This window comes from Pristiophorus japonicus, chromosome 9 (assembly GCF_044704955.1).
Source record: "Pristiophorus japonicus isolate sPriJap1 chromosome 9, sPriJap1.hap1, whole genome shotgun sequence".
Lineage (NCBI taxonomy): Eukaryota > Metazoa > Chordata > Chondrichthyes > Pristiophoridae > Pristiophorus > Pristiophorus japonicus.
In genome coordinates, this window is record NC_091985.1 from 206,161,452 (window position 1) to 206,176,900 (window position 15,449).

General features: G+C 45.6%; 2 protein-coding genes, 1 non-coding gene and 1 pseudogene across 3 annotated transcripts in view; 1 reads left to right on the forward strand and 3 right to left on the reverse strand.

Moving 5' to 3' along the window:
- The window catches only part of LOC139274083 (zinc finger protein 850-like), a 203,474-nt gene that overhangs the window by 154,866 nt on the left and 33,159 nt on the right, over positions 1-15,449 (forward strand). The window lies entirely within an intron of this gene.
- LOC139273518 (zinc finger protein 664-like) overlaps positions 1-15,449 on the reverse strand; it is a 221,311-nt gene that overhangs the window by 136,353 nt on the left and 69,509 nt on the right. The window lies entirely within an intron of this gene.
- Positions 1,024-15,449, reverse strand: part of LOC139273553 (zinc finger protein 16-like) — a 45,851-nt pseudogene continuing 31,425 nt past the window's right edge.
- On the reverse strand, positions 9,671-9,753 carry trnal-uaa (transfer RNA leucine (anticodon UAA)). Its single transcript has one exon. It is a non-coding gene; the product is annotated as a tRNA-Leu (tRNA).

Below are 15,449 nucleotides of genomic sequence, written 5' to 3' on the forward strand. Positions count from 1 at the left end.
TGCGTGGGAATTCCAGGGGCAGTGAGGACACGCCCAGAAATACCCCAGAGCAGTGAAAGCACTGGGCCCCAGCACATGCTCAGGGGAAAACCCCGGGAAAGGGTAAAGCCAGCATGCCCACTCTGAACCCAGTTTGCTGCTCCCTCTGTGCCCAGCACTGCCTGCACCCCCGGCACACGGAAGTGGAATTTCAGCCTCAGTGTTACAAGTTTTATCGGTTACAGGCTGGAGAGAGGAATAGTTCACACTGACACCGAGCTGTGTGATTGGTTCAGTCTGCGTATGACTGACGGGCACTTTTGAGTGGTCAGGTATTCAAATTCCCAGTAACTCTAATCCCAGATATAAGAGAGGGGAGATCTGTGTTTAAATCAAAGAGTCTCCTTGCAGATTCTCTGAGAGAAGGAACTGGTCAGCTTTAAACACCAGAAAGAGAAAAAATGTTAGAAATTTCCAATTAGCAGTTTTTGATCAATATCGACTCCCACAGGGATGGGGAATTCTAGAATAGGGAGGAACGGGTCACGATTTGAAAGGTACTGAAGGATTCATGGAGCTCTTACATTTGGGATATTTATTTTGTCCACTCGAGGAGTTAGATAACAGACTTCTTGCTGTGAATATAAAGTTGCATTATTGGGCCATGATGTATTTACTTGTTTATATTTGGTTAAATATATTTTCTGAATGGATTTAAATTCAAGACGAGGTTTGCAAGCGTGATGCTCTATTGACACATCGAAGGTGCGAGATGCTGTGGGGCACACGCAAAGTCCAGTAGCTGAAAGTGATTAACAGATTGGGTTTTGTGTTTCGTGATCCCAGGCATGTTACCAATATCATCGCTGCATCCCAAGGATAGGAGAGGTACTCTGGGAGGTATGGGGAGCTGGGACTTGTCCACGAAGTAACTGAAGGTACGAAAACTGAAATAATGTAGAGTTAGAAAGGAGAAAAGGCCCAAAAATGTAGCAGTCAGTAACAGGACATCAATTAGTCACCTCTTATCTTGGAGACATTAAATATTGACAAACTGTGTTATTTGAAATATCAAAATATTAAACTCCAGCTCAGTTAAAAGATTATCAACACCAGCAGAAACAAACTCCAACAGTCAGAATGAACATGATTCAATCCAGGATGTGATTAACAGCAGCAACAACAGCAGAATCCAAACCTTGCAGTCACTTGTGAACTCGCTGGTGTTTCAGCAGGTGGGATGGCTGATTGAACCCCTTCCCACATTCAGAGCAGGTGAACGGTCTCTCCCCAGTGTGAACTCGCTGGTGTCTCAGCAGGTCGGATGACTGAGTGAAACTCTTCCCACATTCAAAGCAGGTGAACGAACGGTCTCTCTCCAGTATGAACTCGCTGGTGTTTCAGCAGGCTGGATGACTGTGCGAATCCCTTTCCACATTCAGAGCAGGTGAACGGCCTCTCCCCAGTATGAACTCGCTGGTGTATCAGCAGGTGAGATGACCGATTGAATCCTTTCCCACACTCAGAGCAAATGAACGGCCTCTCCCCAGTATGAACTCGTTGGTGTATCAGCAGTTCGGATGACTGAGCGAATCCCTTGCCACACACGGAGCAGGTGAACGGCCTCTCCCCAGTATGAATTCGCTGGTGAGTTACAAGGTGGTATGACTGAGTGAATCCCTTCTCACACACTGCGCAGGTGAATGGTCTCTCCCCAGTGTGAACTCGCTGGTGTGTCAGCAGGTTGGATGAATGAATGAAACCCTGCCCACATACGAAGCAGGTGAATGGCCTCTCCCCAGTGTGACTGCACTTGTGTCTCTCCAGGTTAGACGATAGGCTGAAGCCTTGTCCACACACAGAGCAAGTGTACTGTTTCTCCCTGCTGTGAACGTTGCTTTTAGCTTTCATGTTCAAAGGCCGATCATATTTCCGTCCCGATATACCGAGTAACTCCATGAGATCTTGATATGAGATTTGGTTTGAGATTTCCGTCTGCAAATCCTCCCCTTTTGACACCCTGTAAAATTAATTTCAAACAGGAAAAAGGAAGCTTGAGAGAGAGCCTACCAAAACATAAAGGCAGGTTGTGAAATTGAGCTTAATGAATCTGGTCATTTGTAGGGCTGGCACTGGAGAAACATAGAAACATAGAAACATAGAAAATAGGTGCAGGAGTAGGCCATTCGGCCCTTCTAGCCTGCACCGCCATTCAATGAGTTCATGGCTGAACATTCAACTTCAGTACCCCATTCCTGCTTTCTCGCCATACTCCTTGATCCCCCCAGTAGTAAGGACCTCATCTAACTCCTTTTTGAATATATTTAGTGAATTGACCTCAACAACTTTCTGTGGTAGAGAATTCCACAGGGTCACCACTCTCCGGGTGAAGAAGTTCCTCCGCATCTCGGTCCTAAATGGCTTACCCCTTATCCTTAGACTGTGACCTCTGGTTCTGGACTTCCCCAACATTGGGAACATTCTTCCTGCATCTAACCTGTCTAACCCCGTCAGAATTTTAAATGTTTCTATGAGGTCCCCTCTCATTCTTCTGAACTCCAGTGAATACAAGCCCAGTTGATCCAGTCTTTCTTGATAGGTCAGTCCCGCCATCCCGGGAATCAGTCTGGTGAACCTTCGCTGCACTCCCTCAATAGCAAGAATGTCCTTCCTCAAGTTAGGAGACCAAAACTGTACACAATACTCCAGGTGTGGCCTCACCAAGGCCCTGTACAACTGTAGCAACACCTCCCTGCCCCTGTACTCAAATCCCCTTGCTATGAAGGCCAACATGCCATTTGCTTTCTTAACCGCCTGCTGCACCTGCATGCCAACCTTCAATGACTGATGTACCATGACACCCAGGTCTCTTTGCACCTCCCCTTTTCCTAATCTGTCACCATTCACATAATAGTCTGTCTCTCTGTTTTTACCACCAAAGTGGATAACCTCACATTTATCCACATTATATCTCATCTGCCATGCATTTGCCCACTCACCTAACCTATCCAAGTCGCTCTGCAGCCTCACAGCATCCTCCTCGCAGCTCACACTGCCACCCAACTTAGTGTCATCCGCAAATTTGGAGATACTACATTTAATCCCCTCATCTAAATCATTAATGTACAGTGTAAACAGCTGGGGCCCCAGCACAGAACCTTGCGGTACCCCACTAGTCACTGCCTGCCATTCTGAAAAGTACCCATTTACTCCTACTCTTTGCTTCCTGTCTGACAACCAGTTCTCAATCCATGTCAGTACACTACCCCCAATCCCATATGCTCTAACTTTGCACATCAATCTCTTGTGTGGGACCTTGTCGAACGCCTTCTGAAAGTCCAAATATACCACATCAACTGGTTCTCCCTTATCCACTCTACTGGAAACATCCTCAAAAAATTCCAGAAGATTTGTCAAGCATGATTTCCCTTTCACAAATCCATGCTGACTTGGACCTATCATGTCACCTCTTTCCAAATGCACTGCTATGACATCCTTAATAATTGATTCCATCATTTTACCCACTACCGATGTCAGGCTGACCGGTCTATAATTCCCTGTTTTCTCTCTCCCTCCTTTTTTAAAAAGTGGGGTTACATTGGCTACCCTCCACTCCATAGGAACTGATCCAGAGTCAATGGAATGTTGGAAAATGACTGTCAACGCATCCACTATTTCCAAGGCCACCTCCTTAAGTACTCTGGGGTGCAGTCCATCAGGCCCTGGGGATTTATCGGCCTTCAATCCCATCAATTTCCCCAACACAATTTCCCGGCTAATAAGGATTTCCCTCAGTTCCTCCTCCTTACTAGACCCCCCGACCCCTTTTATAACCGGAAGGTTGTTCGTGTCCTCCTTCGTGAATACCGAACCAAAGTACTTGTTCAATTGGTCCGCCATTTCTTTGTTCCCCGTTATGACTTCCCCTGATTCTGACTGCAGGGGACCTACGTTTGTCTTTACTAACCTTTTTCTCTTTACATATCTATAGAAACTTTTGTAATCCGTCTTAATGTTCCCTGCAAGCTTCTTCTCGTACTCCATTTTCCCTGCCCTAATAGAAACATAGAAACATAGAAAATAGGTGCAGGAGTAGGCCATTCGGCCCTTCTAGCCTGCACCGCCATTCAATGAGTTCATGGCTGAACATTCAACTTCAGTACCCCATTCCTGCTTTCTCGCCATACCCCTTGATCCCCCTAGCAGTAAGGACCTCATCTAACTCCTTTTTGAATATATTTAGTGAATTGGCCTCAACAACTTTCTGTGGTAGAGAATTCCACAGGTTCACCACTCTCTGGGTGAAGAAGTTCCTCCGCATCTCGGTCCTAAATGGCTTACCCCTTATCCTTAGACTGTGACCCCTGGTTCTGGACTTCCCCAACATTGGGAACATTCTTCCTGCATCTAACCTGTCTAACCCCGTCAGAATTTTATATGTTTCTATGAGGTCCCCTCTCATTCTTCTGAACTCCAGTGAATACAAGCCCAGTTGATCCAGTCTTTCTTGATAGGTCAGTCCCGCCATCCCGGGAATCAGTCTGGTGAACCTTCGCTGCACTCCCTCAATAGCAAGAATGTCCTTCCTCAGGTTAGGAGACCAAAACTGTACACAATACTCCAGGTGTGGCCTCACCAATGCCCTGTACAACTGTAGCAACACCTCCCTGCCCCTGTACTCAAATCCCCTTGCTATGAAGGCCAACATGCCATTTGCTTTCTTAACCGCCTGCTGCACCTGCATGCCAACCTTCAATGACTGATGTACCATGACACCCAGGTCTCTTTGCACCTCCCCTTTTCCTAATCTGTCACCATTCAGATAATAGTCTGTCTCTCTGTTTTTACCACCAAAGTGGATAACCTCACATTTATCCACATTATACTTCATCTGCCATGCATTTGCCCATTCACCTAACCTATCCAAGTCGCTCTGCAGCCTCACAGCATCCTCCTCGCAGCTCACACTGCCACCCAACTTAGTGTCATCCGCAAACTTGGAGATACTACACTCAATCCCCTCATCTAAATCATTAATGTACAGTGTAAACAGCTGGGGCCCCAGCACAGAACCCTGCGGTACCCCACTAGTCACTGCCTGCCATTCTGAAAAGTACCCATTTACTCCTACTCTTTGCTTCCTGTCTGACAACCAGTTCTCAATCCATGTCAGTACACTACCCCCAATCCCATGTGCTCTAACTTTGCACATCAATCTCTTGTGTGGGACCTTGTCGAACGCCTTCTGAAAGTCCAAATATACCACATCAACTGGTTCTCCCTTATCCACTCTACTGGAAACATCCTCAAAAAATTCCAGAAGATTTGTCAAGCATGATTTCCCTTTCACAAATCCATGCTGACTTGGACCTATCATGTCACCTCTTTCCAAATGCACTGCTATGACATCCTTAATAATTGATTCCATCATTTTACCCACTACCGATGTCAGGCTGACCGGTCTATAATTCCCTGTTTTCTCTCTCCCTCGTTTTTTAAAAAGTGGGGTTACATTGGCTACCCTCCACTCCATAGGAACTGATCCAGAGTCAATGGAATGTTGGAAAATGACTGTCAACGCATCCACTATTTCCAAGGCCACCTCCTTAAGTACTCTGGGATGCAGTCCATCAGGCCCTGGGGATTTATCGGCCTTCAATCCCATCAATTTCCCCAACACAATTTCCCGGCTAATAAGGATTTCCCTCAGTTCCTCCTCCTTACTAGACCCCCCGACCCCTTTTATAACCGGAAGGTTGTTCGTGTCCTCCTTCGTGAATACCGAACCAAAGTACTTGTTCAATTGGTCCGCCATTTCTTTGTTCCCCGTTATGACTTCCCCTGATTCTGACTGCAGGGGACCTACGTTTGTCTTTACTAACCTTTTTCTCTTTACATATCTATAGAAACTTTTGCAATCCGTCTTAATGTTCCCTGCAAGCTTCTTCTCATACTCCATTTTCCCTGCCCTAATCAAACCCTTTGTCCTCCTCTGCTGAGTTCTAAATTTCTCCCAGTCCCCAGGTTCGCTGCTATTTCTGGCCAATTTGTATGCCACTTCCTTGGCTTTAATACTATCCCTGATTTCCCTTGATAGCCACGGTTGAGCCACCTTCCCTTTTTTATTTCTATGCCAGACAGGAATGTACAATTGTTGTAGTTCATCCATGCGGTCTCTAAATGTCTGCCATTGCCCATCCACAGTCAACCCCTTAAGTATCATTCGCCAATCCATCTCAGCCAATTCACGCCTCATACCTTCAAAGTTAGCCTTCTTTAAGTTCTGGACCATGGTCTCTGAATTAACTGTTTCATTCTCCATTCTAATGCAGAATTCCACCATATTATGGTCACTCTTCCCCAAGGGGCCTCGCACAACGAGATTGCTAATTAATCCTTTCTCATTACATAACACCCAGTCTAAGATGGCCTCCCCCCTAGTTGGTTCCTCGACATATTGGTCTAAAAAACCATCCCTTATGCACTCCAGAAAATCCTCCTCCACCGTATTGCTTCCAGTTTGGTTAGCCCAATCTATGTGCATATTAAAGTCACCCATTATAACTGCTGCACCTTTATTGCACGCACCCCTAATTTCCTGTTTGATGCCCTCCCCAACATCACTACTACTGTTTGGAGGTCTGTACACAACTCCCACTAACGTTTTTTGCCCTTTGGTGTTCTGCAGCTCTACCCATATAGATTCCACATCATCCAAGCTAATGTCCTTCCTAACTATTGCCTTAATCTCCTCCTTAACCAGCAATGCTACCCCACCTCCTTTTCCTTTTATTCTATCCTTCCTGAATGTTGAATACCCCTGGATGTTGAGTTCCCAGCCCTGCTCATCCTGGAGCCACGTCTCCGTAATCCCAATCACATCAAACCCTTTGTCCTCCTCTGCTGAGTTCTAAATTTCTCCCAGTCCCCAGGTTCGCTGCTATTTCTGGCCAATTTGTATGCCACTTCCTTGGCTTTAATACTATCCCTGATTTCCCTTGATAGCCACGGTTGAGCCACCTTCCCTTTTTTATTTCTATGCCAGACAGGAATGTACAATTGTTGTAGTTCATCCATGCGGTCTCTAAATGTCTGCCATTGCCCATCCACAGTCAACCCCTTAAGTATCATTCGCCAATCCATCCCAGCCAATTCACGCCTCATACCTTCAAAGTTAGCCTTCTTTAAGTTCTGGACCATGGTCTCTGAATTAACTGTTTCATTCTCCATCCCAATGCAGAATTCCACCATATTATGGTCACTCTTCCCCAAGGGGCCTCGCACAACGAGATTGCTAATTAATCCTCTCTCATTACATAACACCCAGTCTAAGATGGCCTCCCCCCTAGTTGGTTCCTCGACATATTGGTCTAAAAAACCATCCCTTATGCACTCCAGAAAATCCTCCTCCACCGTATTGCTTCCAGTTTGGTTAGCCCAATCTATGTGCATATTAAAGTCACCCATTATAACTGCTGCACCTTTATTGTACGCACCCCTAATTTCCTGTTTGATGCCCTCCCCAACATCACTACTACTGTTTGGAGGTCTGTACACAACTCCCACTAACGTTTTTTGCCCTTTGGTGTTCTGCAGCTCTACCCATATAGATTCCACATCATCCAAGCTAATGTCCTTCCTAACTATTGCCTTAATCTCCTCCTTAACCAGCAATGCTACCCCACCTCCTTTTCCTTTTATTCTATCCTTCCTGAATGTTGAATACCCCTGGATGTTGAGTTCCCAGCCCTGCTCATCCTGGAGCCACGTCTCCGTAATCCCAATCACATCATATTTGTTAACATCTATTTGCACAGTTAATTCATCCACCTTATTGTGGATACTTCTTGCATTAAGACACAAAGCCTTTAGGCTTGTTTTTTTAACACCCTCTGTCCTTTTAGAATTTTGCTGTACAATGGTCCTTTTTGTTCTTTGCCTTGGGTTTCTCTGCCCTCCACTTTTCCTCATCTCCTTTCTGTCTTTTGTTTTTGCCTCCTTTTTGTTTCCCTCTATCTCCCTGCATTGGTTCCCATCCCCCTGCCATATTAGTTTAACTCCTCCCCAACAGCACTAGCAAACACTCCCCCGAGGACATTGGTTCCGATTCTGCCCAGGTGCAGACCGTCCGGATTGTACTGGTCCCACCTCCCCCAGAACCGGTTCCAATGCCCCAGGAATTTGAATCCCTCCCTGCTGCACCATTGCTCAAGCCACGTATTCATCTGAGCTATCCTGCGATTCCTACTCTGACTAGCACGTGGCACTGGTAGCAATCCCGAGATTACTACTTTTGAGGTCCTACTTTTTAATTTAGCTCCTAGCTCCTTAAATTCATTTCATAGGAACTCATCCCTTTTTTTACCTATGTCATTGGTACCAACGTGCACCACGACAACTGGCTGTTCTCCCTCCCTTTTTAGAATGTCCTGCACCCGCTCCGAGACATCCTTGACCCTTGCACCAGGGAGGCAACATACCATCCTGGAGTCTCGGTTGCGGCCGCAGAAACGCCTATCTATTCCCCTTACTATTGAATCCCCTATCACTATCGCTCGCCCACTCTTTTTCCTGCCCTCCTGTGCAACAGAGCCAGCCACGGTGCCATGAACTTGGCTGCTGCTGCCCGCTCCTGATGAGTCATCCCCCTCAACAGCACTCAAAGCAGTGTATCTGTTTTGCAGTGGGATGACCACAGGGGACCCCTGCACTACCTTCCTTGCACTACTCTTCCTGCTGGTCTTCCATTCCCTTGCTGGCTGTGGACCCTTCTCCTGCGGTAAGACCAACTCACTACACGTGATACTCACGTCATTCTCAGCATCGTGGATGCTCCAGAGTGAATCCACCTTCAGCTCCAACTCCGCAACGCGGACCGTCAGTAGCCGGAGGTGGACACACTTCCCGCACATGTAGTCGTCAGGGACACTGGTGTTGTCCCCGTGTTCCCACATGGTACAGGAGGAGCATATCACGTGACCGAGCTGTCCTGCCATGACTTAACCCTTAGATACACTTAAATTGCCGACAACAATGTTAAAAGTTACTGACTAATAAAGAAAAAGAAAAACTACTCACCAATCAGCAGCCAATCACTTACCACGTTGGCTGTGACGTCACCTTTTGATTTCTTTCTACTTCTTTTTTGCCTTCTCTCAGCTGGAGCTGCACCGGTACGCCTCTCTCGACTCCCGCCTCTCTCGACGCTCCCCGGACTGCTGAGCCTTTTATAGGCCGCTGCCTCTCTCGACTCCCGCCTCTCTCGACGCTCCCCGGACTGCTGAGCCTTTTATAGGCCGCTGCCTCTCTCGACTCCCGCCTCTCTCGACGCTCCCCGGACTGCTGAGCCTTTTATAGGCCGCTGCCTCTCTCGACTCCCGCCTCTCTCGACGCTCCCCGGACTGCTGAGCCTTTTATAGGCCGCTGCCTCTCTCGACGCTCCACGGACTGCTGAGCCTTTTATAGGCCGCTGCCTCTCTCGACTCCCGCCTCTCTCGACGCTCCCCGGACTGCTGAGCCTTTTATAGGCCGCTGCCTCTCTCGACTCCCGCCTCTCTCGACGCTCCCCGGACTGCTGAGCCTTTTATAGGCCGCTGCCTCTCTCGACTCCCGCCTCTCTCGATGCTCCCCGGACTGCTGAGCCTTTTATAGGCCGCTGCCTCTCTCGACTCCCGCCTCTCTCCTAAGGAATTACCAGGAGTGGGGTTCGAACCCACGCGGGTATAAACCCATTAGATCTTAAGCCCAACGCCTTAACCACTCGGCCATCCTGGTCCTTAATGTCACCATAAAAGCTGCCAGATTGTCGTACATCTCTATCAAATCTCCTTTTATCCTTTTTTGCTCTCCGGAGGAAACATTCTCCAGTCTCTCCACAAAACTGAAGTTCCTCATCCCCTCCTTGCTTTGGAGGCAGTTCAGAGAACATTCACTAGGTAGATTCCAGAGATGTGGGAGTTGTCTTATGAGGAAAGGTTGAGTAGGTTGGGCCTCTACTCATTGGAATTAAGAAGAATGAGATGTGATCTTATCGAAACGTATAAGATTGCGAAGGGGCTTGACAAGGTGGATGCAGAGAGGATGTTTCCACTGATGGGAGAGACTAGAACTGGAGGGCATGATCTTAGAATAAGGGGCTGCCCATTTAAAACAAAGATGAGGAGAAATTTATTCTCTCAGAGGGTTGTAAATCTGTACAATTTGCTGCCTCAGAGAGCTGTGGACGCTGGGACATTGAATAAATTTAAGACGGAAATAGACAGCTTCTTAAACGATAAGGAGATAAGGGTTATGGGGAGCGGGCATGAGACACGCTGTGTAACCAGGCGCAAACAGTCTGCACATCCCAGACATCACTTGTTTCCCACTTGGCATGAAATGAATATGTTACTTGCAACAATTCATTGGATTTGATTTCAAATAAATTAGTATACAAACTGAATCATGTTTCTATGATTGTTTTCCCAACTCAGATTCAAGGCCTCTCTTTTTTTCTTTGTCTGTGTACAGTCCCAGGATACCAACCCTGGGAATGTACATGGGGATTCCAATCCTGGGAGTGTACATGGGGATTCTAACCCTGGGACTGTACATGGGGATTCTATCCCTGGGACAGTACATGGGGATTCTAACCCTGTGACTGTATATGGAGATTCTCACTCTGGGACTGTACATGGAGATGCTAACCCTGGGACTGTACATGGGAATTCTACCCCTGCGACTGTATATGGAGATTCTCACCCTGGGACTGTACATGGAGATTCTAACCCTGGGACTGTACATGGGAATTTCAACTCTGGGACTGTACATGTGGATTCTAACCCTGGGACTGCACATGGGGATTCTAACTCTGGGACTGTACATGGGGATTCTAACCCTGGGACTGTACATGGGGATTCCAAACCTGGGACTGTAGACGGGGCATTCCAGCCCTAGGACTATAGAAGGGGACCCATCTCTGGGGCTCTTGCTACAAATGTGTGAGATGTAAACTGAGTAGCATCTTTAGGAGAGACGGTGAGAAATCCAACGTGTGGAGAGTGAGAGAAAAGTAACTGAGGCGGTTAATCTTTCCACGGGCACTGGGACCCAGTTGGGACTAAACACTGAAGCCCCGCCCACACTTTGCTACTCACTGTTTCAAGATGGCGGAGCGCTGAACCGGCCTTCCTGCACAAAGTCTGGGCCTGTGACCTGGAGAAAGCCGCGAGCTGCAAACGTGGGGCTATCAGGTTATTATTCCGGGCTTGCGGTATACACCAATTGTTTAGGAACCCTCTCCAGCCACTCGCGGATCCATTACGCCTCTCCTCTCCGCTGAATATTACCGAGTCGTCTGCAGCCGCTTGATACTGTCTCTATCCACCATTACACGCAGCGCGCATGCTCCAAACCAAGGCGGGTCCCGCGCTTGCACGCTAGGCTCCTGTAGGCTGGGTGCGGCACATTCTCCCCCGCGGTGAATGCTGGGGAAAAGTCCCACCATTGGAAGCACACGTTAGTAAATAGACCTGGATTTATCGTGATTGCTTTGAGCATGAACCATGTTCATTCTGGCAGCTAGAGTTTGTTTCTTCTGATCTTGATAACCCCTATACCTGGGCTGAAGATTACCATTCCTCATGTTGAGGCTCGATAATTCCCGAGCGGAGCATAAACGCCGGCATGGACTAAATAGTCCGAATGACCCGTTTATGTGCCGTATACCCTATGTAATTTTGCAGTCTCAGTGTAAGCACTGCGCAGCACATTCGTCTCTGAGTCAGAAGGTCGGGGGTGCACTGCACTGGAAATTGAGGCCCCGGTTGCTCTTTCAAGTGCGCTAAACGATCCCATGATGCTACATTTATTTCGAAGAAGAGCGAGGGAGTTATCCCCGGTGCCCTGGCCAATATTTATCCCTCAATCAACATAACAAAGAAACAGGTTATCTGGTCATTATCACAATGCTGTTTATGGGAGCTCGCTGTGCGCAAATTGGCTGCCGCGTTTCCCACATTACAACAGTGACTACACTCCAAAAAGTACTTTATTGGCAGCAAAAAAAACATTGAGAGGTCCGGTGGTAGTGAAAGGCGCTATATAAATTGGTGTCTCAGTGTAAGTGGTCCCTGGATTTGGTGCTTCAGTGTAACTGGTTCCTGGATTTTGTGTCACAGTATTGGTAATCCTTGGATTTGGTGTCACCTTGTGAGTGGTCCCTGAATTTAGTTTCTCAGTGTAAGTGGTCCATGGATTTGGTGTCACAGGGTAAGTGCTCCCTGGATTTGGTGTCATGGTGTAAGTGGTCCCTGAATCTAATTTATCAGTGTAAGTGGTCCATGGATTTGGTGTCATAGGGTAAGTGGTCCATGGATTTGAGATCACAATGCAAGTGGTCCCTGGTTTTCCTGTCGGAATGTAAGTGATCCCTGAATTTGGTGTCACAATGCATGTGGTCCCTGCATTTGGTGTCACAGTATAAGTGGACCCTTGATTTAGTGTCATAATGTAAGTAGTCCCTAGATTTGGTGTCAACAACATTTCTTAACTGGGACTGAGGACAAACCCACAGCCCAACAATGTGTTCAGCACTGAATGATCCCACACAAATCTATTCCCAATTAACACAGTCCACATTAATTCACCAGAAACAGCTGAGCACCCACAATTAACTGCAGTACTGCACCTAACTTAAATAAACACACAATTCAAGACATTTTAAAGAGAAAATAAACCCCATCATAGTGGTCAGGCCATCAAATCCAGTTTTCTTGTTGTTCAGTACAGGCAATGACACAAACATCTTGAAGAGAAATCTTATCAATTTAATACACTTCCCTGACTTTCACAAAAATTTGCATTAATACCAGATTGCACCCAGATGATTTATGCCAATTCACCCAAGAACAATGATTTAGGAAAAAATCCAAATTGATGGTGTAATTTTCCTGTTTTCATCTTACATCTTCACTCACTTCCTCTCGTTAACTTTGATACAGTGGTCACCATTTCATTCATGAGCCCCGGAGGAATTTTTACTGTCAAATACAATATTATCATAATATCTTTACAACATAGATCAAACATTCCCACTTGCTCTAAGTTATAATCCATTTTGTTTGTTTAATTTTATTTAACCATTTTTACTTAACTCTTCTTGGACCTTTTATTCCACAAAATATGCCAGAGAGCAATTCAGTCTGCAAGATGAAGAAAGTTAGTTACTTTTAACACAACAGTCTCCCTCCAAAAACCTCTTTCTGAATATGCAGTTTGAGCAAGACCACATGGATTGGATCTTTTCATAAACCAAACTTGATTATCCCCTTAAATTTCAGTTAACTTTCCCTCCTCATGTGCTTGAACAGCACATCAATTTTAATTTCACAAACAAATTCTGTCCAGACTTTGTGATGTTACAAAGAAGAGCAAAGTAACAATTGCATTTGGATGCAAGTCATTTATCTCCACCTTCAAGCAGTGTGTCTTGGAAAACAGGATTACATGGGATATACGACACAAAAACATACCATTCGGCACAACAAGACCATACTGGCATTTATACTCCACTCAAGCCTCCTCCCGTCTGTCCTCATCTAATTCTATCAGCATAACTCTCTATTCCCTTCCCCCTCAAATGCTTGACTAGTCTCCCCTTAAATACTTCTATACTATTCACTTCAACCACTTCCTGTGGTAGCGAGTTCCACATTCTCACCAATCTTTGGGTAAAAAAGTTTCTTCTCAATTCCCTATTTGATTTCTTGGTGACTATCGTATATTGATGGCCTCTAGTTATGCTCTTCCCTACAAGTGGAAACACTCACTCTGTATCTACTCTATCAAAACCTTTCATAATTTTAAAGAACTCTATTAGGTCACCATTCAGCCTTTTTTTTTGGAGAGAAAAGAGACCCAGCCTCTCCTTATAGAATAGATATACCCTCATTTCTGCTATCATCCTTGTAAATCTTCTCTGGACCCCCTCCAGTGCATCTATATCCTTTTTTTTAACATGGCACTAGATTTGTATTCAGTAGTCTTAAGTACAGCCTAGCAATGTTTGATACAAGTTAAGCATAACTTCACTACTTTTCCATTCTATAAGAATTCAATTCTGTAACAGTTCTATAACAATTGATCCCGATAATTTAACCCAATAGCGTAATCTTATGCCAAATTTTGTCAAGACACTGTGACATTCGATGTCTGCAGATAACTGGAGATAAATTCTTAAAACTGCTGGATCTCTTGCTATGCCATCAACCTCTCATCAAACTGGAGCAGGCAATACCTAATATAGTAGTCCCTGGCTGCTACATAGTCTAGAGACACAAGTCTGCATTTTCTTCAACATGCATCAATATTAGAAGCACGTAAAAACACTGTGGCCTTCCTGTGGCAAGCACAAACCACTGGTCTTTAGACATTTCTGATCCCAACATAATATTTCTAATCTAAACATTCTACGATGGAAATATCCACGGCTAATTGGTTGCAAACACCAACTGTTGCTCAATGAACTCTGTCTCTTTCTCTCTCCCTCTCTCTAATGATACCAACCACATTTTCTCCTCTATCAAATGAACTTGACACGAACACCTTTCAGAAGCTGAATTAACCGAGTTCCATATGCCAACATCCCTCTAATCTTCCATTCACTGCAACTGAAAAGAAACCGACAGATTGTACCAGTCAGGATGTGAAAGATATTTATAACAGATTCTAGATGTTCTTAGAATTAGCATTGTTCTCTAATCTGTCCACTCGAGGAGTTTGATAACAGATTATCCTGTGAATATAGAGCTGGGTTATTGGGCTGTGATGTGTTTACTTGTTCATCTTGTTGACTCTAAACCTTTGCCAATTATTTGATGTGATCAGTTTACTTTTACGTATTTATTTTTTAAATACATTTCCTGAGTGGAATCAAATTTAAATTGAAACCATGTTTGCAGGTATGATGCTCTGTTGAGAAATCGAAGGTGAGAGAGATGCTGTGGGGCACACGCTGAAAGTGATCAACAGACTGGGTTCTGTGTTTAGTGATTCTGGGCATGTTACCGATATCATCCCTGGATACCAAGACGAGGAAAGGCACTCTGGAAGGAATGAGGAATTGGGACTTGTCCATGAGAGTAACCAAAGGTATGAGAACAGAAAAAATATCGCGTTAGAAAGGAGAAAAGGCCCAAAATTGGAGCAGTCGGTAACAGGACATCAATTAGTCTCCTCTTATCTTGGTGACATCAAATACCGACACACTGTGTTATTTGAAATATCAAAATAATAAACTCCAGCCCAGTGATAGGGGTTATTAACATCAGCAGAAACAATCCCCAACTATCAAAATGGGCACGATGTGATTAACAGCAGCAATAATAGAACACAGCCCCTGCAGTCACTTGTGAACTTGCCGAACCCGTAGGTTGTTGTTCGGGCCTGAGGCCCACCGCACCGGGTGTTTGTAAAGTGGATAATGTGGAGTG